Source organism: Odocoileus virginianus, chromosome 6, assembly GCF_023699985.2.
Source record: "Odocoileus virginianus isolate 20LAN1187 ecotype Illinois chromosome 6, Ovbor_1.2, whole genome shotgun sequence".
NCBI lineage: Eukaryota > Metazoa > Chordata > Mammalia > Artiodactyla > Cervidae > Odocoileus > Odocoileus virginianus.
The window spans coordinates 10,555,820-10,580,485 of NC_069679.1; the positions used below are offsets into that span (position 1 = coordinate 10,555,820).

General features: G+C 49.3%; 1 long non-coding RNA gene across 2 annotated transcripts in view; it reads right to left on the bottom strand.

The window, feature by feature from the left end:
• The window catches only part of LOC139035563 (uncharacterized), a 115,877-nt gene that overhangs the window by 17,774 nt on the left and 73,437 nt on the right, over positions 1-24,666 (bottom strand). For both annotated transcript variants that reach the window (XR_011488162.1, XR_011488164.1), the window contains exon 2: positions 3,735-3,799. This is a non-coding gene — a long non-coding RNA (uncharacterized lncRNA). The remainder of the gene's footprint in view (positions 1-3,734; positions 3,800-24,666) is intronic.

The window sequence follows — 24,666 nt, forward strand, 5'->3', positions numbered from 1 at the left end:
CTGTGTCTTCAGATGAGAATGTCCCTCCTATAGGCCGCATCCCTGACCCCTCCCTCCTGTCCTGCCTGTGTGCCCCTGCAGGCCCTGGACTTTAACTCATGTTCTAGAGGAACCAGTAGCCTCAAGAAGCCCACTGGTCTCTGGGAAAATCATTCAGGATGCAAGCATTTGGTCATGCCCAAGCAAATGTCCACTCAGGTCAGCAACTTCTAGCTCAGCGTGCGGTCCCAGTCTGGGCTGTTTCTGCTTTTTGAGGTGAGGCCTCTGGGGAAAAGGGGTCTGCAGGGAATGGAGGAAGGAGTGAGCCTGTCAGGGGGTGGGGAGAGCCAGGAGGCCTGATGAGCCCCTTCCCCAGGGGAATGAAACTAGAGACCAGCAGGGATTTCAGGCTGGAGTCAGGGACACTAAGATTTCTGGGATCTTCTCCCCATGGAGTCCCTGCTCCCAGTTTGTTCTTTCTGTCCCCTCTGGCCCCTTCCCTGCGCAGATTAGCCGTACAAACCCTCAAACCCCAAGAGTGTGTTTGTTGTCCCAGATCTGAGCTGGGAGTCGGGAAAGGGCTGGGCTCCATTCTGTACAGCAGGGAGGGGATGGTTTTAGTTCAGAAAGAAAGCAGATTACAGCCACAGAAAGAATAAATGGGGTCAGCGTGGGGCCACCAGAGATTGAGGGGAGGCACAGGGCTGTGTGCAGAGGGTCCTCACATTCCCAGGCCCTGGGATGGGTAGGTCCCTGCAGACACTCTTGACACAGACTGTCCCACCCATGACAACGCTTGCCCTCCCATCAAAGCCCAGGGTCAGGTGCACGTTCCTGAAGGCCTCATGCTCTACTGGTGTACAGAGGGGTAAGATGGATTTCTCACCCATTGCCCCCTCCCCGCTCACCTCTGCTTCTGCAGAGCATAGCTCACCCAGGCTCACAGACCCCTAGTATTTACCAGGTGGTTCTTATGGTTACCTGGATGCATATGATTTTATTTGATCTGTACTTTTATTTTTGGTGTGCATCAGAAAAATAGATTGAATACATCAAACAGTGTTTAATGAAATTATTGTCCAGGATGGAGCTAAGTTACAGGCGTTAGTTGGTATAGGCACAGCTTGTTTTATTTAATATTGCACTTTGCAGATATTGTGTGTGTGTGTGTGTGTGTGTGTGTGACAAATTGATGATGTATAGCAACTCTGAATTGAGCAAGTTTATTAGTGCCATTTTTCCAACACCGTTTGTTCGTTTTATGTCTCTGGGTCATATTTTTTAAACTCTTGTAATATTTCAAAATTTTCATTGTATTTGTGATGGTGATCTGTGATTTTTTTGATCTGTGATATTTGATGTCACTATAACAAAAAGATTATAACTCACTGAAGACTCAGATGATGGTTAACATTAGATGATTTTTTTAGTATCAAGTACTTTTTTCTGTTTTAAAATTCAAAAGTTTATTTTAAATAAGTAAAATAAAATATGGATGACAAAATAATCAATCAGAACAAAAGCTGATCTCTCAAGAAGACATACAAATGTCCAACACAAACACGCAAAGATCCTCAGCATCACTAGCAACAAGGAAATGCAAATCAAAACCACATGCAATGCCACTTTACCACTTCATACAAAAATGAAAAAAAGGTAAAATAACCAGTGCTGGAGAGAACATGGAGAATATGAAGAAACTGGAACCGTGTATGCTGTTGGTGGGGATGTGAAATGAGTACAGCTGTTGTGGAGACAGCCTGGCAGCTCCTCTAAAGGTGAAACAGAATGATTCAGTAACTCCAGGTGTATCCTCAAAGGGAGGAAAGCAGGGACTGGAACAGATACTTGCACACCTGTGTTCACGGCAGCATTGCTCACAGTCACCAAAAGGTAGAAACAACCCAAGGGCGTCTCCATGATGAATGGATGCACAAAGTGTGGGCCATTCACACGGTGGGTCATTACTCAGCCTTAAAAAGGAAGGGAATTCTGACAGGCTGCAATGTGGATGAACACTGGGGACCCTATGCTCACTGAAAAAACCTAGTCACAGAAGGGCAAACACTATTTGATGCCATTCACATGAGGTTCCTAGAGGAATCAGATTCACAGGGACAGGTATTAAGACAGTGGGTGCCAGAGGCTGGGAAAGGGGGCTGGGGAGTTCGTATTTAATGGGGACAGTGTCAGTTTGGGCAGATGGGCAAGTTCTAGGGATGGGTGGTGGGGAAGGTAACACACCATGTGAATGTGCTTCATGCCACTGAGCTGCGTGCACTTAAAAATGGTTGAGATGGTGAATTTTATGTTATTTTTTAATTATAATTTTAAAAACTTTTAATCAAATGCACTGCAATAAAACTTAAAAAACTGCATAGAATTCTATACACACATGTATGTGCACACATGCGTATAAAACTGAACTGTGATAAGCTCTGTGGACGCATCGGTATCCATTTTCTAGTTTCATATTGCCCTACATATATTTTTAAAATTGAAGCATAGTTGCTGTTTAGTTTGAGATGTAATACTGTCTGACATTTATGCAAAATATCGGGGAACTGGGTGAAGGAACACAAAACCTACCTGTACAATTTCTTGTGAATCAATAACTATTCCAAAATAAAATGTAAAAAAAAAAAAACTCAACATGAATGAGTGATCTAAACGTAAACTATAAAACTATGCAGGTTTTAGAAGAAAATACGGGAGAAAGAAGAAACTGATGTTAGACAAAGAAATCTCAGACATAACATCAAAAGCACACACAAAAAAGGATATAACAATGGGGCCACCAAAGAACAATGGACCGGCTACAGACCTAGAGAAGGAATTTGCTAATTGTATCCAACAAAGGGCTTTGTGCCAGGACCATATAAAAAGTTGTCATAACTCAACAATACAAAAACAAGCCACCTGATTTTTTTAACTGTAAAAAAAAAAAAGAAAAGAAAAACACCCCGTTTCACCAAAGAAGATGTTGGCTTCATGGCTCCTAAATGCACAAGAAGTTGATCGACATCATGAGCCATTCTAGAAATGCAATCAAACTCATAATAAGACACTGGCTAAAATAAAATATTCTGACAACGGCAAGTACTGACAGGGATGAGAGATGGCAGGAGCTCTGAAAGAGAGCTGGCGGGACAACAGCCACTCTGGGACGCAGACGGCAGTGCCTCAGAAAGGGGGACAGACGCTTGACATGTGACGCGTCAATCCCTCCGCGATATTTACCCTCAAGAAATGAAAGTTCAGCTCCACACCACAGTTTCTACCAGAAGGCTCAGAACAGCTCCACAAATATTCGCCCCAAACGAGATACAACACCAATGTCTTTCAACACTGTCAATGGACAGTCGGTGGTACATCCACCAGGAACACCACTCACGATAGAAAGGGAGCAGGCATTGGCATCACAGAGCTCAGATGAATTGCAGAGGCATCAAAGTTCATGCACTGTACAACTCCATTCACAGGAGATTCTCCAAGAGACAGAACCCTGACGTTGCAAGGAGAACAGATGGCGGTTGCCGGGGTTAGGGCCTGGAGCGGGCACCCAAGGAGGTGGGCAATGGGATGGTTCTGAGCCTGACTGTGGTGTGTGGAAGAGAATGAAGAGGAGAAACAGCTCATAGACCACACAAATGCAGAGCCAAGCCTCCAGTAAGCTAGATGAGGTCTGGAAACTGGACCACCTTTAGCTTGTGTGATGCCAAAACATAAGAAAACCACAATGCTGGCCACAGTACCTCTCTTGATGTTGCAGTCTGTGTCCAGTGGCATCTCTTCCAGCAGAGTCCCGTGGTCCAGCACACTGGTGAGGATGAAGAGCACTGTTAGGGTGTGGGCTGGCCAGGAGAAGGTGCCGGTGCCTGCAGGCATCCTAGACTTGCCACTCCAGGCTGTGGCAGCCTGAGTCTACCCTCCAGCCACTCCTCCAGGGAGGCCTTGCCCACAAGCACAGAAGACCATGGCTTTGGCCCCTCAGCACCCTTGGATTCAGCCCCCGGCATGGAGCCTGGTCCTAGCCTCTCCGCCCTGCCCCTTGACCCCACACACCAAGTCATCGCAAAACCACTGCACAAAGGATGCTGGGAGTGAGTCTTGGTGCTTGTTCTGCAGAGTCTCCCACAATCAAGTACTTTTTATTCATTTGTTTTTTTTAAACTGTTTATTTGGGCTTTTTGGTCTAACCATGGTGACATGTGGGATGTTAATTTCCCAACCAGGAATGGAACCTATGCCCCCTGCATTGGAAGGTCAGAGCCTTAACCACTGGACTGCCCAGGAAGCCCTGCAAGTATTTTTTGAAGTATATACATATTTAGACATGACGCTGTTGCACACTTAATAGATTTCATTATGGTATAAACATAACTTTTGTGTGCACTGCCAGGAAACTGAAAACTCACATGACTCCCTTTACTGTGATATTTGTCTTATTGCAAGGGTCTGGAATCAAGGGCTTGATATCTCCAAGATGTGCCTGTATAAGTAATCGTATTAAATAAACAATAGTACAGGTGTTGGTACGCGCTCAAGTTCTTCAGTCATGTCCAACTCTTTAGTCATGTGACCCCATGGACTGTAGCCCACCAGGCTCCTCTGTCCAAGGGATTCTCCAGGCAAGAATACTGGGATGAGTTTCCATTCCCTTCTCCAGGGGATCTTCCCAACCCAGGGATTGAACCCATGTCTCTTACATCTCCTTGCATTGGCAGGCAGATTCTTTACCGCTGAGCCACCTGGGATAAAGCTAAAAATGGTGATGCAGTACAAAAAACTGAAGTTTGGGCAAGACTGTGTTGTCCCAGACACAGGCAGAGCCCCACCTGGACTGCGGACTCTTCTGACGCCATTCTGCAGCACGTAACACAGGCTCAGCCCAGGAGAGGTGGCAAAGGCTGGCGCTGAGAACATGTGCAGAGGACGTAGTGTGCCCAGGCTCATCCAGGACAGAGGAGATGCTCAGGGCGCCTGGGTTCTGGGGCTCATGTCCACATCTTTCCTCCCGCAGCCTTTACCCTAGTAACCCTCCCCTCTGAGGTGTGCATCTTGGGAAATCTGGTTTCTTGGGGAAGCTTATGACCCTGCTCTCCAAAAACTACAACTGGAGAGAGCGGAGTCAAGTGAAAGAGGTTTCATTGATGTGCTACCTCTGGATGATTCCCTCCTTAGGAGTTGGGAGGTGCCATAGCTGGTGGGGGGCGGGTGTAGAGCTGAAGCCCTTAAATCCCTCAGAGGCTCACTCTCCTCCTGCCTCAAAAGGGTGTCACCTTGCACCATCTCCTTCTGCACTGGGTGAGGAGAGATGCAGGGAGGGCAGTGGGAAGTCCACGGCACTGTGGAAAGGGTCTGACTTGCTCCCTTTCCCCAGCTGTCTGAAGGTCAGCCCTGACTCCTCCAACCCGCCAACCAGGGCTCCCAGGAAAACCCAGAGAAGGGGACCAGTGGATGAGGAAACAGCCCCTGCAGCATCTCTCAGCAAGCTCAACACTGCAAAGGTAGGCTGCCCACCACGCAGCTGCCGGCTTTGTCAGGGAAATTACTCTGGCCCAGCATCATTTTTTATGTGCCTGTTCAATAAAATAATTATTGATGGCCTCATCCATTTAAGTCACAATCAAAATAGCGGCCAGGATGAGGCAGCCCTATATTATATCACCAGAGCGAGAACTATTTTCTATCAATTCGCAAATACATTCACATTTAGGTGAAAAATTATGCCATCTAAGATCAAATATATCAGAGGCTGGGAGCCAGGAGGGAGCAGGCTGGGGTCTGAGGGCTTCTTCATTATTCATTAGTGAAGCCTGTGGGAGAGCAAAAGAACAGCCGTCTGCCTGCTAGTGGGCATCAGTGGAGGGTGATGAAGCACTGCAAGTGCCCAGTGGTCTCGAGGGATGCTGACCCATCCAGGAGCCAGGTGGACCAAGGACATTCCAAGGAAGGAAGAATGAATACGTGTGAGTTAAACAGGGGATAGGCCCCCAGCTCCCCAGGTGTTAGCCATGTGCCAATTCTGGAGCAATTGTCAGCATCCAAGATGGTGGCACAGATGGGGAAAGAGCCCAAAGGTGGAACCTGAGCCAGAGTAAAAGGTAAGAGGGAGAGAGAAAGAAAAGAACACTCACCAAATGCTGCCATGTGCCAGGCACTGTGCTGGGTTCTTGGCATTAACCATCTCATTGAATCCTCCAACCCATGAGCCAGGCAGCAGTATCCCCACTGCTGAGTGGAGGATGGGAGGCTCAGAGAGGGACATTCACTCCTCCAAAGGTACACAGCTTGTAAGGGACAAAACCCAACTTTCACCCTAAATCTGCTGCAAGTGAAAGAGGTTTCACTTGTTGTGTTATGGAACCCAAGTTGTATTATGGAACATGGCCTCATTCAGTACCTTATTGGTATGTGTGTTGCGTGTACAGAATTGAGATTGTCTGTCTGCTTATTAGGGGATTTTGTTTGTGTTTTGGGAGGAATGTGTTAGACCAAGGAACCAGCACTGCTTTTTTTGAGAACTGGAAAATTGGGAAGAAATAATGGATAAGTAGATTTGTAGCTGCTGCAGGGTGGGGGAGGGGCTGTTGGGAGGAATGGGGAGTGACTACTAATAGGTATAGGCTTCTTTGGTGGAGGGTGACGGAAATGTTCTACAACTGATGATGCTGATGGTTGCAAATGGTTGTGAATATGCTAAAACCATTGAATCGTACTCTTTAAATGGGTAAATTGTATGATATGTGAATGATATCTCACTAAAACTGTTAAAAACAAACCAAGGCCATGTTTATTTCTTAGACACCAAGGCCTCTGATACCTTGCTTGCCCTTCCTGATGGCAACCTTTAACCGGCCCTTTAACCCAGTGATCCTCAATATTTTTGGCACCAGAGACTGGTTTCGTGGAAGACAGTTTTTCCAAAGACGGGGGGTCCAGGTGGGGGTAAGGGGGCATGCGAGCAATGGGGAATGGATGTAAATACAGATGAAGCTTGGCTTACCCAAAGCTCACCTCTGGCCGTGCAGCCAATTCTTAACAGGCCAGGCCGGTACCAGCCCATGGCCGGGGGTGTTGGGGCCCCCTGCTTTCATCCTTGCACACAGATCTGTCACCTAGTTTGTTTCCCACTCTTCAACTACCCACCTTCTGCTACATGCAGCTGTTTCTGCTAACCCCACCCTGGGCTTCCCACCCAGGGTGCCCTGTTTTCCTGATCCACATCACTGGTCTCATCAGTCACCTGAGCTGAAACCTCCCACAGCTGGAGCCAGTAGGAGGCCCGCTCCTCCAGGGCCTGAGAGTATTCCCTGGGGCGATCTCCTCTGTCTGGAATCAGGGTCACTCCAATGGCCAGGGCCACAGACAATGGCCTGCTCACCCCTGGCTGGTTGTACAGATGTCACAGTGGACCAGTCTAGAATGTGACTGTGAGACAGAGGACTGGGCTTAAGTCCTGGCTCTGCCTCTTATTAGCTGTTCCAAGCTCGGGTGTGGCCCCCACCCCAAATTCTCATGTTAACATCCTAAGAATGTGGCTGTATTTGGAGATAGGGTGTTTAAAAAGGTAATTAAGGCAAAATGAGATCATTAGAGTGAGCCTTCATCTGATAGGAGCAGGAAATAGCAAGAAGAAATTAGGACACAGGCATGAAGGGAAGATTTCATGAAAACACCGGAGAAGACAGCCATCTGCAAGCCATCAAGAGAAAGGTCTCAGAAGAAATAGCCTTGGGACTCCTGTGGTGGTCCAGTGGCTAAGAATTCACATTCCCAATGCAGGGGGCCTGGGTTCTATTCCTGGTCAAAGAACTAGATCCCGCATTCTGCAACTAAGAAATTAGCATGCTGCAACTAAAGATCCTATGTGCAGCAACAAATATTAAAGATTCTGTGTGCTTCAACTAAGACCCAGTGCAGCCAAATTAAAAAAAAAAAAAAATTTTTTTTTTAAAAAGTAAGAAACAGCCTTGCTGAAACCTTGAGTCAGACTTCTAGCCCCAGAGCTGTAATAATTTCTTTTGGGTAAGCCATCACGCTGTGGTACTTTGTTATGGCAGCCAGAGCAAACTCATACACTAGTTATGTGACCTTAGGCAAGTCATTTCACTTCTCTGTGCCTCAGTTTCCTTTTCTGTCAAAGGGAGATAATACTAGTACCTACTTCCTAGACTTGCTGTGAAAATTAAATGAACTAGACAAGTAAGGGTCTAGACAGTGTCTAGCACATAGTAAGTACTGTATGTGTTACTGATTATTATTCAGGGACACAGCTACATATTTTCCAGGGTCAAAAACCATAATCAAAAGTCAGAGTTTTACTTTAATAGTCACTCCTTTAGATTCACAGAGGTATGCCAAGATATATGGCAAAATTTTAGGATATTTTGCTGCCTTATTTGACAAAGGAAAAGCTGGACACAATCTCTCAGCAGGGATCAAATAACATCAGAACATTATACAATGGACTCTATGCAGCCATTGACCAAAAAAGTCTGTTCTGAATGCTAGAAACTCAGACACATGAGGATTGCAATGCTTAGCACAATGGGTATTGGACAATCCTCTTTGTGTAAGTAATTAAGTATGATATATTATGCACAGATAGAAATATTGAGGGTGGTATGCATACTTTTTTTTTTTTTTTAGAATAGCCTGTTGACAGAGGTTATCTAGGAGAGAGACTAGAGTAGCAGTGAGGAGATTTTTTTTTTACTTTATACCATTTTGAAATGAATGACTTCCTTTTTGAAAAAAAGTCACAGGATTATTTGGGTAGTGGATCGTGGGTCACTTGGCTTTCTAGCCTTTATTTTTCCTTGTTAAACAACACAACAACCAAGGCCTTAATAGGAAGCTCTTATAAAATGGCCCTCTGACTCCAGAGGTACCACCCTTTCCAAGTCCAGGCATGGATTTGCTCATTACTGTTCCCTGATCTGAAAAGGTCAAAAGCCTGGGTTCCTACACCCATTCCGCCACAGGAGGGCTAAGTGCTTAAACTCCCAGGGCCTCAGCCCCCTCATCTGTAAAACAACATGTACCCAGACTGCCCTCCCTTGCAGGTCATTGGCAGGATCCAAGTCACCATGGGAACTCAGCTGTCCTGCTTTGCGTTGCTCCCCTAGGGTCAGTTCCAGAGCTTTTAAGATGCCAAGGAAAATTGCAGGGTCCCAGAAACCCCAGAGATGAAGCCCTCTGGGCACCCTCTGCTTATAAGACTGTCACACCACTAACCTCCTGTCATTGGGGCACTCAAGCAGCTGTTAAGTGCCTGCTGGGTACAAAGCAGAGCTGTGGGCTCAAAGGGGACGTGAGTTGAGACACAGACCCTGGTTCAGGGGGCTCCCAACCTGGGCACAGAACAGCTCCAGGGCAGAATTAAGTAAGGATGCAGAGAAACAGGGACAGGCTCCTTCCGGCTGAACGATACATCCAAGAGAAGCTCTTTGAAGTGATGAAAGAGGGTCCTATTTGCTCCTACAAAGATGTGGGGGAGGGTATTCCAGAAGAAGAAAGCCTGAGAAGAGGTTCAGGTTGGCAGAAAGAGGGAGAAAGAGCCTCCTCTGAGGTTCTTGGGAGGTTGGGGCAGAAACTGATCCAAACAACAGCGCCCACTGCCCAGGCAATACTCCAGATCACACTGGGTGCCACTAGTCTCCACGTCTCAGCACGCTCCTGGGACAGGCTTTCAGTGCCTAGCTCTGTCCCACTGGGCCCTTGGCTGGGGGTCCCAGGGGCCCCTTCCTAGGCTCCTGCCCCCTTATATTTGAGGCAGCACCCTTTTCCCGCCAGGGCACTCATGCACACTCAAAGTCCACTACGCCTCTCATGATTGCCCCCTTTTAGGGCAGGCATATCTGGAGGCTTGCTCATTGTCCCAGCCCACTTGGGCCAAAGCCTGGTGTCCTCCAGCCTTATCCACCAGATGAGACCTGGCCTGTGATGGAGAAGCCAGTCACAGGAAGCCGGGAGCGGCAGGCACCACCTCAAAGGCCCTGGGTCCAGGAAGGGAGGACCTGCCCAGCATCACATGGCTGGTCAGTGGACAAACCACGTCTGGTCTCTGTGTTCCTAATCTATCGGAGAAGGGTGCAGTAGTTTCCTCCAGCTTCCCAAAGACAGCCTCTCCTGCCCTCGACACCCTAAACCTCCACTATTAGTGACTCTCTTTTACAGACAAGCAGTGACAGCCCCTACGGAAATGGAATTAGGAGGACCGAGTGAGGAGTAGGGCCTGGCAGGCATTATTGCCTCGCACCTCTGCGGGGTAGCAACACTCTTGAAAACCCATCCAGCAGCTGTTCACGGAGCACTTTCCCACCATTAGCTCCTGCCTTCAGGAGTTGGGCAAACGCCAGCTGGGTTTGGGTGGGAGGGAGGTTGGGATCGGAAACCTGGCCCCACAGGTGCAGAGAGCCACCAGCAGGCTGGGAAGAACAGCAGGAAAGAGGGAACAGCTTGGGAGCTGAGGGCGATGGCTTCCCCATAAATGTCCCAAACTTGCACAGCTGGCTAAAGATGAGAATGATGCTGGGGCGAAGCCTCTTGGTCTCTGTAGGGCAGGGAGGCCTTCCCAGCTCTGAATCAGATTCCAATTCCAGAGTCTCCATGCAGAAGGGTGAGCCCCAGCCAGCCAGGAGGGCCAACCCCAGCTGCACTCAGAGGATTCAAAGGTACAGAAACAGTTCCCTGAAGTCAGGAGATCCCAAGAGGGCTACAGGTGCAGGATGTAAATCTAGTGACTGAACAAACACCAGTCTGCACGGAGCCAAGGTGGGGCTGGAACCTGTAGCAAAAGGCACTGCTGAGTCAATAAACTCGGGCTGTCTGTAGCTGCCTGGGGGTTTGGTCTTTGGCCCTCCAGACATGGCCAATGGGGTGTGGTGAAGAGGCAGTGCAACTGTGCATTGTTCCTCAGACCACACGGGGCAGTGATGGGAAGAGAGGGAGAGGGAGGGGACCCACCTCCCCAGAAGGGTGAGGGGCCCCAGGTGAGTCCCAACAACACCTGCTCCAGGCTGACCCTCTCCAGTGGGCCTGGGATGAAGTGACTGAGCAAAGGCAAGTTTGTCAAAGGGAGGCCGGTCTGCCCAGCGGGGGCCCATGTCCTTTAAGAGAAGGACCCTGAGCAGGGGGAGCCACAGCGCAGAGAGGCAGCACGGTGTGAGGCAGCACGGTGTGAGGCAGCACGATGCCCAGCCTGGAGCCGGAGGAGGACCAGGAGGAGGAAGGGGTTCTTCCCCCACCATATGGCCGCCTACACCACTGGCCTCCAGACCCAGGGACCCAGCCTCTCGTGGGCGGGTGGCAGGCGCTGGGTGCAGGCCTCAGCGGCATCCAGAGAATGACAGGGGCCCAGGAGTGAGTTTGGGGCACCTCCTGCTTTCTGGGGGGTGGTGGGTGGGTCTTTCTCCCTGTGAGCACATGTGTGCATCTATACACAAACACACAGACACATTCATTCAGGAAATACTTATTAAGCACACTGCCCCCTAGAGCTTGCTCCAGGTGTTGGGAATACAGTGAAAGTGTTAGTCACTCAGTTGTGTCTGACTCTTTGTGATCCCATGGACTGTAGTCTGCCAGGTTCCTCTGTCCATGGGATTCTCCAGACAAAGAATACTGGAGTGGGTTGCCATTCCCTTCTCCAGGGGATCTTTCAAACCCAGGGATCGAACCTAGGTCTCCTGCATTGCAGGAAGATTCTTTACTGGGAATACAGTAGTGAGAGCAAAACAAAGCCGACCCTCAGAGCACATACAGTCTTAGCAAAAGGATGGCAAGTAGAAAGGAGACACTATCTGGTCTTGTACCGTCCACTATTTAAATTCAGTTCCATGGGCCATTAATTTTACTCTTCTTTCTGCCCAGACCCTGCTGCACAGCCTGGGGCCATAACCACAGCCCCACCCTGTCCCCTTCCCCCAGCTACCTCTGTCTCAGCTCTTCTTCCCTCTCTTCATCCTTACCCCGCTCCCTTCATGCCCCGCCTCCGTCACCACCTCTAGGCCCCTCCACAGACCTCTCTCTCTCTCCCAGCAGGGGAAACTGACCACGGGACCTGGAACGCAAGAGTCAGCTGATCTCCAGACCTTACACCTGCCTGAGCACCTCAGGGAGGAAATCTACCCACTGTGCCCAAGTTGACAGGTGAACCAGCTTGGGAGCAAAGCTGCCCCCCACTAGAGAGTCAGCCAGGTAGGTCTTCTGTGTCCCCAGACATCCCTCAGACCCTCCTTGTCCCCAAATAAGCATAGCTGCCATGCAGAGATTGCATCTTCCCATCCAGGCTCTGGCTGAGCCCTAATAAGCATCATTTCATTTAACCCTCCCAACAGTCATATGCAGTGGGTAGCATTACTATAGCTTCACCTACCCAGGGACTTTCAGAGAGCTCAAGGGGACTTGCCGAGGTTACAGAAGAAAGTAGCAAGATCTAGACTGGAATCCAGGTCTTCCTGATCCCCAAGCTCATGCCATTGACCCCATCTCTACTGTTTTCCGCAACCTTTCCTCCATGGGAACTTCCCTTGTCTTACAGTGGTCTCCAATAAAGCCCACTATGTTCGTCACTCAGGGCTATTTGCACTTACTCCAAATAACTGAATATCTCTCTAGACCTAGATAATATAGCTGTGACGGTAGAATTTCAGACAGACAGGGGCAAAGTGATCATCTTCATTTGGGAACAGGGCCTTCCCAGAGGTCCCACAACCAGCCCACACAGAAAGTGGCCTCCTTTCTCATAAGACTGCACCCTCCCCACTCTGAGTTAAGCAATCAGACCCCTCTGTTCCCATGTTCACTACTCACCTAGCTTGGCTCCAAGGCAAATGTTCTAGACCTATTAATTATCACAGGATAATTAGGAATGGGGAAATCCAGACACAGATAAAATCAAGGCCTTCCCCCACCTGCCCCCACATTCCAATCTGGAAATCCTGGGATATGCTGTTTGCCTGTCATCTCCACCCTGTGGCTCCCCCCAGACCAACCCGGGCCGGTGCCAAAATGCCCGGAGGAGAGCTAAGCCCTGCCTGGGCCTGCTCAGCCTGCCAGTCACATCGACATTGGAGTCCCGGAGAAACCCTCCTCCTGCCCACCCCAGAGGTCTGAGATCTGAAACAGCCTCATCCTTGCTCCTCATCCCCAAGGCCTGAACTGTCTTTCACCCTTCCCACCTCCCCACTCAGAGGGTAGAAAACCCTGGAAGACCCTGGCTAGAGTAAGAGACTTTAATCAGGCATCCGTGCACCTAAGAATGAGTCTCTTAATTTTAGGTCAGGGACACCATCACCCCGACCCTGAGATACTCGGCAAAATTCTTTATATGTGAACATAGCTGCATCTATCTGGGAAGACCCCACACCCTGCAAGAGATCCTTTTCTGAAAAATATTTATTTATCTACTGAGTTTTAGTTGTGACACACAGGATCTTAGGTCTTCGTTGCAGCATGCAGGATGTTTAGTTGTGGCATGCAAACTCTTAGTTGCAGCATGTGGGACCTAGTTCCCTGCACAGGGATTGAACTCCAGCCGTCTGCATTGGGAGCTTGGAGCCTTAGCCACTAAACCACCAGGAAAGTCCCACAAGAGACTCTTAAAGAGCCCTGGAACCTCCCTGAGACCTCCCATAGAAAAGGGGTAAGAATCTCTGCAGTAAGGCTTCATGGAGATCACCCCTTAATACACTTTGCAAAGAACTTAAGTATCTGGAACCCCTCTAAGTGTTGCGACTATGCCAAGAGGCAGATTATGACTTAGTGGTTGGGAGCGCCACCCTGCAGTCAAACTGCTTGAGTTTCATACCAATGCTGCTAACTGTTATAGAGCCTCAGTTTCCGTATCTGAAAAGTGGGGCCACAGAGGCATGGGGGCAGGCAGAATTGGATGAAGACAGTCAAAAGGTACAAGCTTCCAGTTACAAGATAAGTACTGGGGATATAATGTACAACATGATAAACATAATTGGCACTGCTATACATTATAGATGAAAGTTAAAAGAGTAAATCCTAAGATTTCTTATCACAAGGAAAAAATCATTTTTTCTATTTCTTTAATTTTTTTATATAGATGAGATGAGGCATGTTCACTAAACTTACTGTTGTAATCATTTCATGATATATGCAAGTCTAGTCATTATGCTGTACACCTTAAATGTAAACAGGGCTGTATGTCAGTTATATCTCGATACGCTGGAAGGAAAAATGGAATCACAATTTTCTCTACCACACAGAATTATCATAAGGATTAAAATAAAAGAGATTCACCAAGATAGTTCTAAACAGTCTTTCTGGCCAATAGTAAGTACTCAGTAGATGTAAGGGCTTCCCTGGTGGCTCAGATGGTCAAGAATCTGCCTGCAATGCAGGAGACCCATTCAGTTCCTGGATTAGAAAAATCCCCCGGAGAAGAAAATGGCAGCCCACTCCAGGATTCTTGCCTGGAGAATTCAATGGACAGAGGAGCCTGTCAGGCTATGGTCCACAGGGTGGCGAAGAATCGGACGCGACTGAGCAAATACACTTTCACTTTCATAGATGTTAGCTACGGTTTATCAGCCCATTTAGGAAAGGAGACTGGAGCTCAGAGAGGCTCACTGACTTGCCCAGGGTCACATGTAGCACAGTCTAAGGTGGGAGTCCTCTCTGGAGCAGAGTCTGGGATGGGATTTTAAGAACACTGTCAGGCCAGCAGTTGCTGGGGGCTGATGTGATACTGGGGGTGTTGCTGGGATCAGGTGGGCCCAGGGAACAGAGGCGCCTGCTGAGGGGCTAGAGACAAGGGAGGATGAGCTCAAGCCTCACTGGACTCATGAGCTCAGGGGAACCAAGCTCTAGTTCTGGTGCTCCCCCGTGGACTGGGCAAGCTCCTCCCCTCTCAGGACTTGAATTTCTCATCTATGAGATGAGGTGGGGGCAGGACCAATCTGCAGGATTTTATCCCATAGTTAGGAAGCAGACAGATGAGGCTCAAAATTCCCAGGCTCTGTGCAGGGTCAGACCCATCCGAGATGAAATGAGCTGCCTTGGGGCTGCTACCAGGTCTAGAAAGAGTTGGGCAGAAGTTGGAGGACCACTGCCCAGGAGGCAGTCGAGTTTGGTCAAGTCCCACATCCACTCATCTCCAGTGAAACCTCCTAAACAGCCTGGGGTCAGCTGGGGATGTCCAGGATCCAAAGGCCAGCCTCAGATAAACCAAAGGACACAGCCTCTTGGTTTCTTCCTTGGATCATACAGCCTGGCTGCTCCAACTGGAGCTTGTCAATCACTGGCATACTATGCAGCTTCAGTCGTGCCCAGCTCTTTGCAACCCTATGGACTGTAGCCTCCCAGTCTCCTCCGTCCATGAGATTCCCCAGACAAGAATACTAGAGAGGGTTTTTATGCCCTCCTCCAGGGGATCTTCCCGTCCCAGGGATAGAACCCCCATCTCTTACATCTCCTCCATTGGCAGGTGGGTTCTCTACCACTAGCGCCACCTGGGAAGCCCATCAATCACTGGAGGGACCCCTAATCATAGTCTAAGGGAAGAGCCACAGCCGTGGACTCAAGCTGAAGTTACTTACAGTCAATATTCACTCTTTCAGCAAGACCGGCACACTGTATCTCCCTCCCCATCCTATACACACCCCAGGGTGGAGGAAGGCCTACGGATGGCCCTAAGCAGCCCTGCCTCACTTCTGAAAACGTGGTTCAGAGCTGTGAGGAAGCACCCCAGAGCTTCAGAAGACCTCCCTGCCCTGGGGGACCCCAAACACTCCTTGAGCACAGAACCCAGCCCAACAAGGTGGACAGTCACAGCCCAGGCAGCTCACCCATCTGCACGCACCTGGAAAAACAGTCACGGTAATCTGAGCATCGCTGCAGACAGAATTGGAAGGACTGGTTCTGCCCATCCAGGATGGCAGCATAGCACTAGGATGGCCCAGCAGAGACTTGGACAGAGGCCAAGACTCCTCCAGAGGTCAATGGCAAGACAGGCTGCTTCAGGGAGGGATGGGGAGGACGGAGAATAGGAGAGAAAAAGAGGGAACGGGTTGGGGGGAGGGAGGGAGGGCGAAAAAAGGGAGGGGGAAGGAGGAAGAGGGGGGCCCTTCCCGCCTCTTCAAACTCCCCATCCCTCCCTCTTCCAGGCAAAATATTCTTTCTCTAAAATAAAATAATCATCATCACTCCCCCTTCATCCCTTCCCTTTCTGAACAAGAGCTTTGTAACACTAGATGGCTGATCCGAAAATAACTATTTTGCCCTTAGACGGAATCTTTTTTTTTTTTCCAACAGGAGAAGCTGAGATATTTTGAAAGCCACCCCCGAGGCAAGAAGGTTGTGCACAAGGCACTAATTGTCAGCGCTCCCCAAGGGCGGCCTCAGGTTGGCAGCGCCCGTTCCCCGGGGGAGTCTACCTCCCTCATTCAACCAGCCAGGCCAGCTCCCCCAGCCGGGCGCGGAGGAGATAAAACACAGGAACACAGATGATCTTACATAACCGAAGCGGGACTGAACATTTTCAGCAAATTACCTCTGTTATGAGCTCTGCCATAAAATCGCCTCACAAGTGAATTTAGTTTTTCTTCCCTCCGTGCCCAATCAATTAGCACATGAGTAATACCAAGCCCATTAGGACAAACCGATGCCGGGGGAGTTGTGTCATCTGCTATAGAAATGATTGCTTAATATACCAGTTGGCTCCGAGGAGCTCTTAGCCACACACAATCTTGCCATAATCAATAGCAACAGTCAAGCGATGCTGTTTCCAACGAGAACACTGCTGGGCAGCTCCGGAGCCTGGCCCAGTGTGGGGCGTGGAGCCGAGTGGGCCCAGAAACCAGGGCCCCTCCCGCGCCCCCCGCCTCCCTCCCCTCTCCCCGGTGCCCTTCCAAGCCAACCAGAGAAGCCTGTGGTGACTAAGAGAAATGGAAACTCAGAGGGAGCGAGACAGAGAGGCACAAGAACACATCAACGGGGCGGGCATTGTGGGGATGCATCCAGGAGGGAGAAGGAGCCCCGCCTTCCTCTTTCCTCCTAGCAACCACAGAATGGGCTCTCCCTGGGAATATCTCCAGGCTCCTGGGAGACCAAAACCTCCATGGAGTTGAGCCTGTGGGCTGATACAAGTGCATATGTGTGTGCACACTGGTAGCCCAGGGCATAAACAAGGCCAAGGACCTACACCTACTTGTGTGTATGTACACGTGTAGGCTGATATGTGCTTGTGAGTGCACACCTGAGTGCAGGCGTGTCCATGTGCTCCCATTACTCCCCGCGGGCCTGCACAATTAGCCAGCCTGCCACGCCAGTCTGTTCTGTCACAACCCTGGGTTGTAGGAATCCAGAGGTCAAAGCTAAGAGCATCTCCCCTGATTGATGGACAAGGGAAATGGTGAGTCGTGGTGATCCCAGATCTGTGTGCAGCATCCTGGAAAAAGCACCGGCTTTTTGAGCTTGATCACCTTCCACCCAGGGTCTGGACCCTGCCCTGTCACCTGCAAGGGAGAGTGACTTGAGCTTCCTGGGCCTCAGTTGCCTCATCTATAAAATAGAGATGTCAACATGTCACCAGAAGCTTGGGTGGAGAATAAATACTCATGGCTGCCACAAGCTCCTCCACTAAACCGAAGCCATGGTTACTAACCTCTGCCCTCCTGCTACCTCCTTGACTGCCAAGACCAAGAACCCCAATCTCTCCCTGCTCCTCGGGATCCACTCAAGAACCAGGCCTCAGGACTTTTCCATTTCCCTCCCAGATCCTCTGGGAAGATTTATCAAGTCCCAGGGAATCAGCAAATCCCAAAGGATTGAGGGTTTACAGCCTCAGCCCTTCTCCCTTGCACAGACTCCTCTCCTCCTGGCTAGCAGGAGGGGCTCCCTGGCAAGGCATTAATTCCTTGGTGCTTAGCCTTCTTTAGGGTCCAACTCTCACATCTGTACATGATTACTGGAAAAACCATGACTTTTTTACTATACAGACCTTTGTCAGCAAAGTGATGTCTCTGCTTTTTAACACACTTGTCTAGGTTTGTCACAGCTTTCTTCCAAGGAGCAAGGGTCTTTTAATTTTGTGGGGGCAGTCACTGTCCACAGTGATTTTGGAGCCCAAGAAAATAAAGTCTGTCACTGTTTCCTAGCAGTGGGATTTTGCTCCCATGACAGTGGTGGGAGAGCAAGTGGGTACAAAGCGTACCGGAAGGGATGGACTTGGGCCTGTGAGGACGCGCTGACTGACGTCTGGGCATCCGGGATTTGGGGGAACGCGTGTGGAAGTGCATGCCCAGCCCTTTGAAGTGCTGTGTTTCCAGAAGCACACTGAGAAAGAAGCCTCTTCCCCTCCCTGGCCTCAGTTTACCCATCCATACAACGAAAGAAAGGACTATGAGCCCATCATCATTCCCAGGTCTGATGCCCTGGGATTGAGTTGCAGGCTTCCTGGGGCATGTTTGATGTGAGCTAGCATCTTCTGAGGATGGAGAGGAGGAAATGGAGAGAGTCTGGGAAGGTGTAAGTGCATCCCCAAGGCAAGGAGGCGCTCCTTGAGCCCCACCCCTACCCCTTACTGTGAGTGCGGAGGGAAAGACTTTCTTTCCCTTCCCTAGTCACGTGTAAGGGATTCTGCAGGGGCAGAGGCGGGATGTGCTTCCCGATCTTTCACTCACTGTCCAGCCTCGTGTGGTTACGTGGTCTCTCTGAGCCACCGTCTCCTCACCTGTGAAATGGCATTAAGGGTGGCACCCCCCAGGGGTAGTCGGTGAGCATGCAGCGAAGAGCTCCTAAGTGCCCGTCACTGCAGGGAACAAAACAGACGGACATCCTGCCCTCACATGTTGGTGACTGAATGGAGGCCAGATTAATAAGAAAAATAGAATGTCAGGGGTGGTAAGCATTGCAGAGAAAAATCAGAGGGAACAGGGTGTAGGGAAGGGGTACAGGGCAGTTTAGTGAACAGGGCTGGAAGGAAAGAGATCTGTCTCTGGACCTCAATTTCCTCATTTGCAAAGTGGGTATAAGGCCACCCACCTTACCTTCTCCTGGGCTTTTATTAGGGAATAATTATGGTCCCTTTAAATTATGGGATTGAAAGCCTGAAGGGTGAAACAGAACCTAGGGGTGACTAGTATGAATGGGACCAACCACATGTGAGCTCCTGTTAACTGTGGGTCAGGGCCACAACTCAGGGCTGGGATGTCCCCACCCCAACCCCAGCCTCCCTCACTACTGAGCTGGGCTAACATGAAGACTCACTCCCACCCCATCCTGTCTGTTCACCCACCCTCTGTGCCATGGAGAGCACGCAGCCTCCTCTTCTCCCTCAGGGCTTTCTCCAGCCCAGAGCTCCTGCCTAAGCCCTGCGCCCCAGCCTCCCTGTCCCTATGCATAGCAGAGAGGACCAGAGACACTCAGGCCTCCAATCACTGCACAGAGAGGCAGGATTTTTGGTGAACAGAGCATTAGACTTGAAGACAGGAGTGCTGAACTTTAGTGCCAGCCCTGCTTTCAGCTGCCATGACACCATGAAATTCTTGGGGTCTCAGTTTCCTCATCCCTAAAGTGGGCATAATACCACCCACTCTATTATATCACAGAATTATTATTAGAGAAGAAACAAATTTAAAAAAAAATTTATGTGGTTGCAGCATCTTCATTGGGGCATGTGGGAGCCTTCGTTGTGGCATAGGGGATATAGTTCCCTGATGGGGAATTGAATCCAGGCTCCCTGGATTGGAAGCAAAAAGGCTTAACCACTGAACCACCAAGGAAGTCTCAGGAAGAATCATTTTTAATGTAAGGTAAGCAGCTTAGTAAAGCAGAAGGTGTGTGAACTTCTAAAACAGAGGCTTGAGTTCTAATCCTAGCTAAGGAGCTCCCATGACCCTGTATCTTGAACAAAGTCTTTCCTGAGGCTACTTCTTTCTCTGGGAAGTAAAACTTGCCTGGTGACTGATGTAAAGATTAAATAAGCCTGGTAGGGGTAACTTCTGCTCCCTTTATGGAGACCCTGACACAAGTGAGGCCCTAGAAAAGGGCATGGAATTACCAGATGTTGCAGTAACCAGCCCTCAAAGTAGTCCTCAAGGCCTGCAGGTACCCCTCGCAGGTTGAATAGCAGACCTTTGTAACCCTCTGAGTTTTCAGAACAGATGGGGTATGACTTCCAAGGCTAGATCACTCAGACTTTCCTGCTTCTTCTTCTCCGCCCCTCCCTTTTTTTTTTTTTTTTTTTTGATATGGACCCTTGTTAAAGTCTTTATTGAATTTGTTACAATATTGCTTCTGTTTTATGTTTTGGCTTTTTGGCTGCATGAGAAACGCTGGGCTGGATGAAGCACAAGCTGGAATCAAGATTGCCAGAAGAAATATCAATAACCTCAGATATGCAGATGACACCACCCTTATGGCAGAAAGTGAAGAAGAACTAAAGAGCCTCTTGATGAAAGTGAAAGAGGAGAGTGAAAAAGTTGGCTTAAAACTCAACATTCAGAAAACTAAGATCACGGCATCTGGTCCCATCACTTCATGGCAATTAGATGGGGAAACAGTGGAAACAGTGGCTGACTATTTTTCTGGGCTCCAAAATCACGCAGATGGCGACTGCAGCCATGAAATTAAAAGACACTTACTCCTTGGAAGGAAAGTTATGACCAACCTAGACAGCATATTGAAAAGCAGAGACATTACTTTGTCAACATATGTCCATCTAGTCAAGGCTATGGTTTTTCCAGTGGTCATGTATGGATGTGAGAGTTGGATATAAAGAAAGCTGAGCGCAGAAGAATTGATGGCTTTGAACTGGGTGCTGGAGAAGACTCTTGAGAGTCCCTTGGACTGCAAGGAGATCCAACCAGTTCACCCTAAAGGAGATCAGTCCTGAATATTCATTGGAAGGACTGATGCTGAAGCTGAAACTCCAATACTTTGGCCTCCTGATGTGAAGAGCTGACTCATTGGAAAAGACCCTGATGCAGGGAAAGACTGAAGGCAGGAGGAGAAGGGGACGACAGAGGATGAGATGGTTGGATGGCATCACTGACTCAATGGACATGAGTTTGGGTAAACTCCAGGAACTGGTGATAGACAGGGAGGCCTGGCATGCTGCGTTTCATGGGGTCGTAAAGAGTCCAACATGGCTGAGCAACTGAACTGAACTGATACAGGATCTTAGCTCCCCAGCCAGGGAATGAACCCACAGCCCCTGAATTGGAAGGTGAAGTCTTAACCACTGGACCGCCAGGGACATTGGACCACAAGGCAAAAACCACGAGGCAAAAACAGTGGTTTTTGCCTTGCCCCCTGGGATCACTCTTTGTGGAGGAAGCCAGTCCCCACACCATAAAGACCCTGAAGCTACCCTATGGAGTGGCCCCTGGGGCAAGAAACTGAGGCCCCAGCCAACAGCCAGCATCCCCTCACCAGCCGTGGAAGACAGCCTTCTTGGAAATGAATCCTACAGCTCAGTCAAGTGTTCAGCAGCCCTGCGGACATCCCCACAGCCGCCTCAGGAGAGGCCTGGGGCAGAGCCACCCAGCGCGGGGGCTCCTGAATATCACTATCCTGAGTCACCCGCACGCCTAGCTCTGTTGCATACGATTTCAACGTTATCAGGAAAGCGAACGCTACGTGGCCCACACATGTCAAACACAGCACTTCACGTCGACTTCATTGTACTAATTCTCACTCCCCCTCCACTAACCACCAAGTTCCAGGATCGCTGACCCGCAGAAGCTGTGAGAAATCGCACGTGTTTAGGGCTGTGGTCGCATTTGGGACAGCCGGCGCAATAGCTAAGGGATGCAAACGTGGTCTCTGGCCTCTTCAACCTGGTTTCAGAGGAAAGGAAATTGCGCAGAGAGGCGGGAACAGAGGCCGTGTGTGGTCAGAAACCAGCCCATCACAGCGTTAGGATCTTCTCTGTGTGCAAGGCCCAGGGGATGTGTGTGATTATTCCACCTGAAGGCCTGGGACGTGATGGATGAAAAAAAATGGTGGAATTCAACCGCTTCCTGTCCAGAGGGGCGGGGTTATGACAGGAGGAAGGCCTATTGCAGCCCTGAGATGCAGATCCTGGGCCCTGGCCCCGAGGAGAGAGTGAGTGAGCATGCTCACATTTCAACATCTGCGGTGTAAAGTCCGACACTGGTGCACTGCGCCCTTGCCTGGTACTCATATCCACAAGGGCCCAGAGTCTCCCAGGAAGGGTTACTTTACTGTGATTTTCAGAAGAGGGGAAAATGGGCTCCTTTGCTCTCCCAACAGCCTGGCCGCCCTCTGATTTTCACACGTAATGGGGCAGGCAATTGCCCGTGGTGAATGAGCGGGACCTGTTACCTGTGGGTGGAAATGGGTAATGAGAACTTAAACCCAGAAGCATCCCCTGATCGCATTAGGGAGGCAGCTTGCAAAAATGATTAGGATGGTTTTAATATCCACCGATCGGATGGATACCCATCTCCTGCAGCGACCTCAGACTCATTAACCTAGCAGTCCTGCTCAAGCAATCAATCTCTCATGCTGGTGGAGTGGCCTCAGTTCCAGACCTCTCCAGGGGGCCTCCCAGAGCCCAGAGATTTGAAATAATTAAAATCCTATGTGGCATGCTGCAACTAACTCCCCTTAAGCAAAACTTGGATAACCCTTCAGACCTTATGTGAGCGAATAGCTTTAACCTTCCTGCCCTGAGCTGGAAAGCGGGGCCAGGGCCAACCCACTGGAGTGTATTCTGTTTCCTTTTACCTCCCTGCCACAGAAGTGCTCCTAAGAGGCAGTGGGGTCCACTGGAAGGAGCACCAGAGCCCTGGCGCTGGCTCAACAGCCAGTAACCGTCTCATCAAGCCACATCCCCTCCCAGAACCTGTGGGTGGGGACAAGAGGACCGGCCTGGCCCAGCTTACTTCTGGTCCTCTATCACGGATGACCCGTAGAATTTCCCCATGTGTTCCTGAGTTAAGTGCCTTGTGTTTTCCCTCCCAAAGCTCGCCTGCTCCTACCTGGCCACCATGGTTCTTTTGTACTCCTGTTGGCACTTTTTTCACCTTTTGTTTCTTCTGCAAATCCTATCATCTTATCTTTGCAAAACTTCACCCATCCCATTGCCTGACTCGTGGTTGGATTACATCAAGCTCCTCCTCTTAAATTTCCTATGCCAGCCTCTTCTTTCCCCTTAAACACAGCTTTCAACACATCGTCCTTCTGCTCCTAGACCAGCAGGGCCTCCACAGAGCATGAAGCCCTCCGTAAATCCCCCATTAAGGCCTTGTCTTCTGGCTTCCCAACACGCGCCCTTCATCACGTGGCTGCTCTCCTTGCTTAGCACCCTCATCACCTGCAGGCTTTGCTCCTCCTCTCACCTGGGAAGAGGAGCTGCACATCATTCCTCACACCTTCCACCGCCCTCCTGCCCAGCTCTGCCTGTCATCCTCGCAGAAGCTGGACCTGCCTGTTTGTCTCCTTCTGGTCCCTCAGCCCAGAGCTCCTGCCTCCCCTCCATCACTGACCTCCCAGCTTCACACAGACTCTGACTGACTTGAGGGTCACTTGCTCATTTCACTTTAATTCTGCTTGAACGGTTTGCTCCTGCAGTCTGATGAGATCTTTGAGAATCCCGTCAGCCACACCTCTGCAAGGCCTGGAGCATGTCTTGATCAGTGTAAATACACAACTAATGTTCCTCTTCTTTTAGTGCTAGGGTGTCTGCCCTTGAGGAGATTCCCTGAGGAATATTTTGCTAAATTTGTATCCAGAGAATTTAGAGCTCAAAGGGACCCAAGAGACCTATGTCTAGATAAAGAACTATGTCCAGTCCTTGACCCATCTCGATGGAAGACTAGGCTGTAAGATGAGAAGAAACATTCACTTTTTTCTGGACCTCAGACTTGAGATGGGGAAAAAAAAAAACTTAAAAAGTGTTAGCTGGGGGACTTCCTTGATGGACCAATGGCTAAGACTCCATGATCCGAACGCAGGGGGCCCAGATTGAATCCCTGGTCGGGGAACTAGATTCCATCTGCTGCAACTAAAGATAAGATACTGTGTGCCACAACACACACAAAAAAGCATTAGCTGGTAGCAGGAGAACTGGGTTTGGGTTTAAGTGCTGCCATTTGTTTGCTGTGTGACTTTGGGCAAGTCATTTGACCTCTCTGGGCCTCAGTGAGGAATCGGTACAAAATGTACTCCAATGTGTGCATTTTACTTTAGAATACACACGCGCGCACACACACACACACACAATTAGTTTTGCTTGCAGAACTTTGTAGGGCCTTGTCTCTAGGTTGAGCAGGGAAGAAAGAACTTCATCTTAGAGGAAAACATTGGCAGAACACTCGATGACATAAATCAAAGCAAGATCCTCTATGACCCACTTCCTGGAATAATGGAAATAAAAACAAAAGTAAACAAGTGGGACCTGATTAAACCTAAAAGCTTTTGCACAGCAAAGGAAACTATAAGCAATGGGAGAAAATAATACCAAATGAAACAACTGACAAAGGATTAATTTCCAAAATATACAAGCAGCTCATACAACTCAACACCAGGAAAACAAACAACCCAATCAAAATGTGGGGAAAAGACCTAAACAAACATTTCTCCAAAGAAGACATACAGATGGCTAACAAACACATGAAAATATGCTCAACATCGTTCATTATTAGAGAAATGCAAATCAAAACACACAATGAGATATCA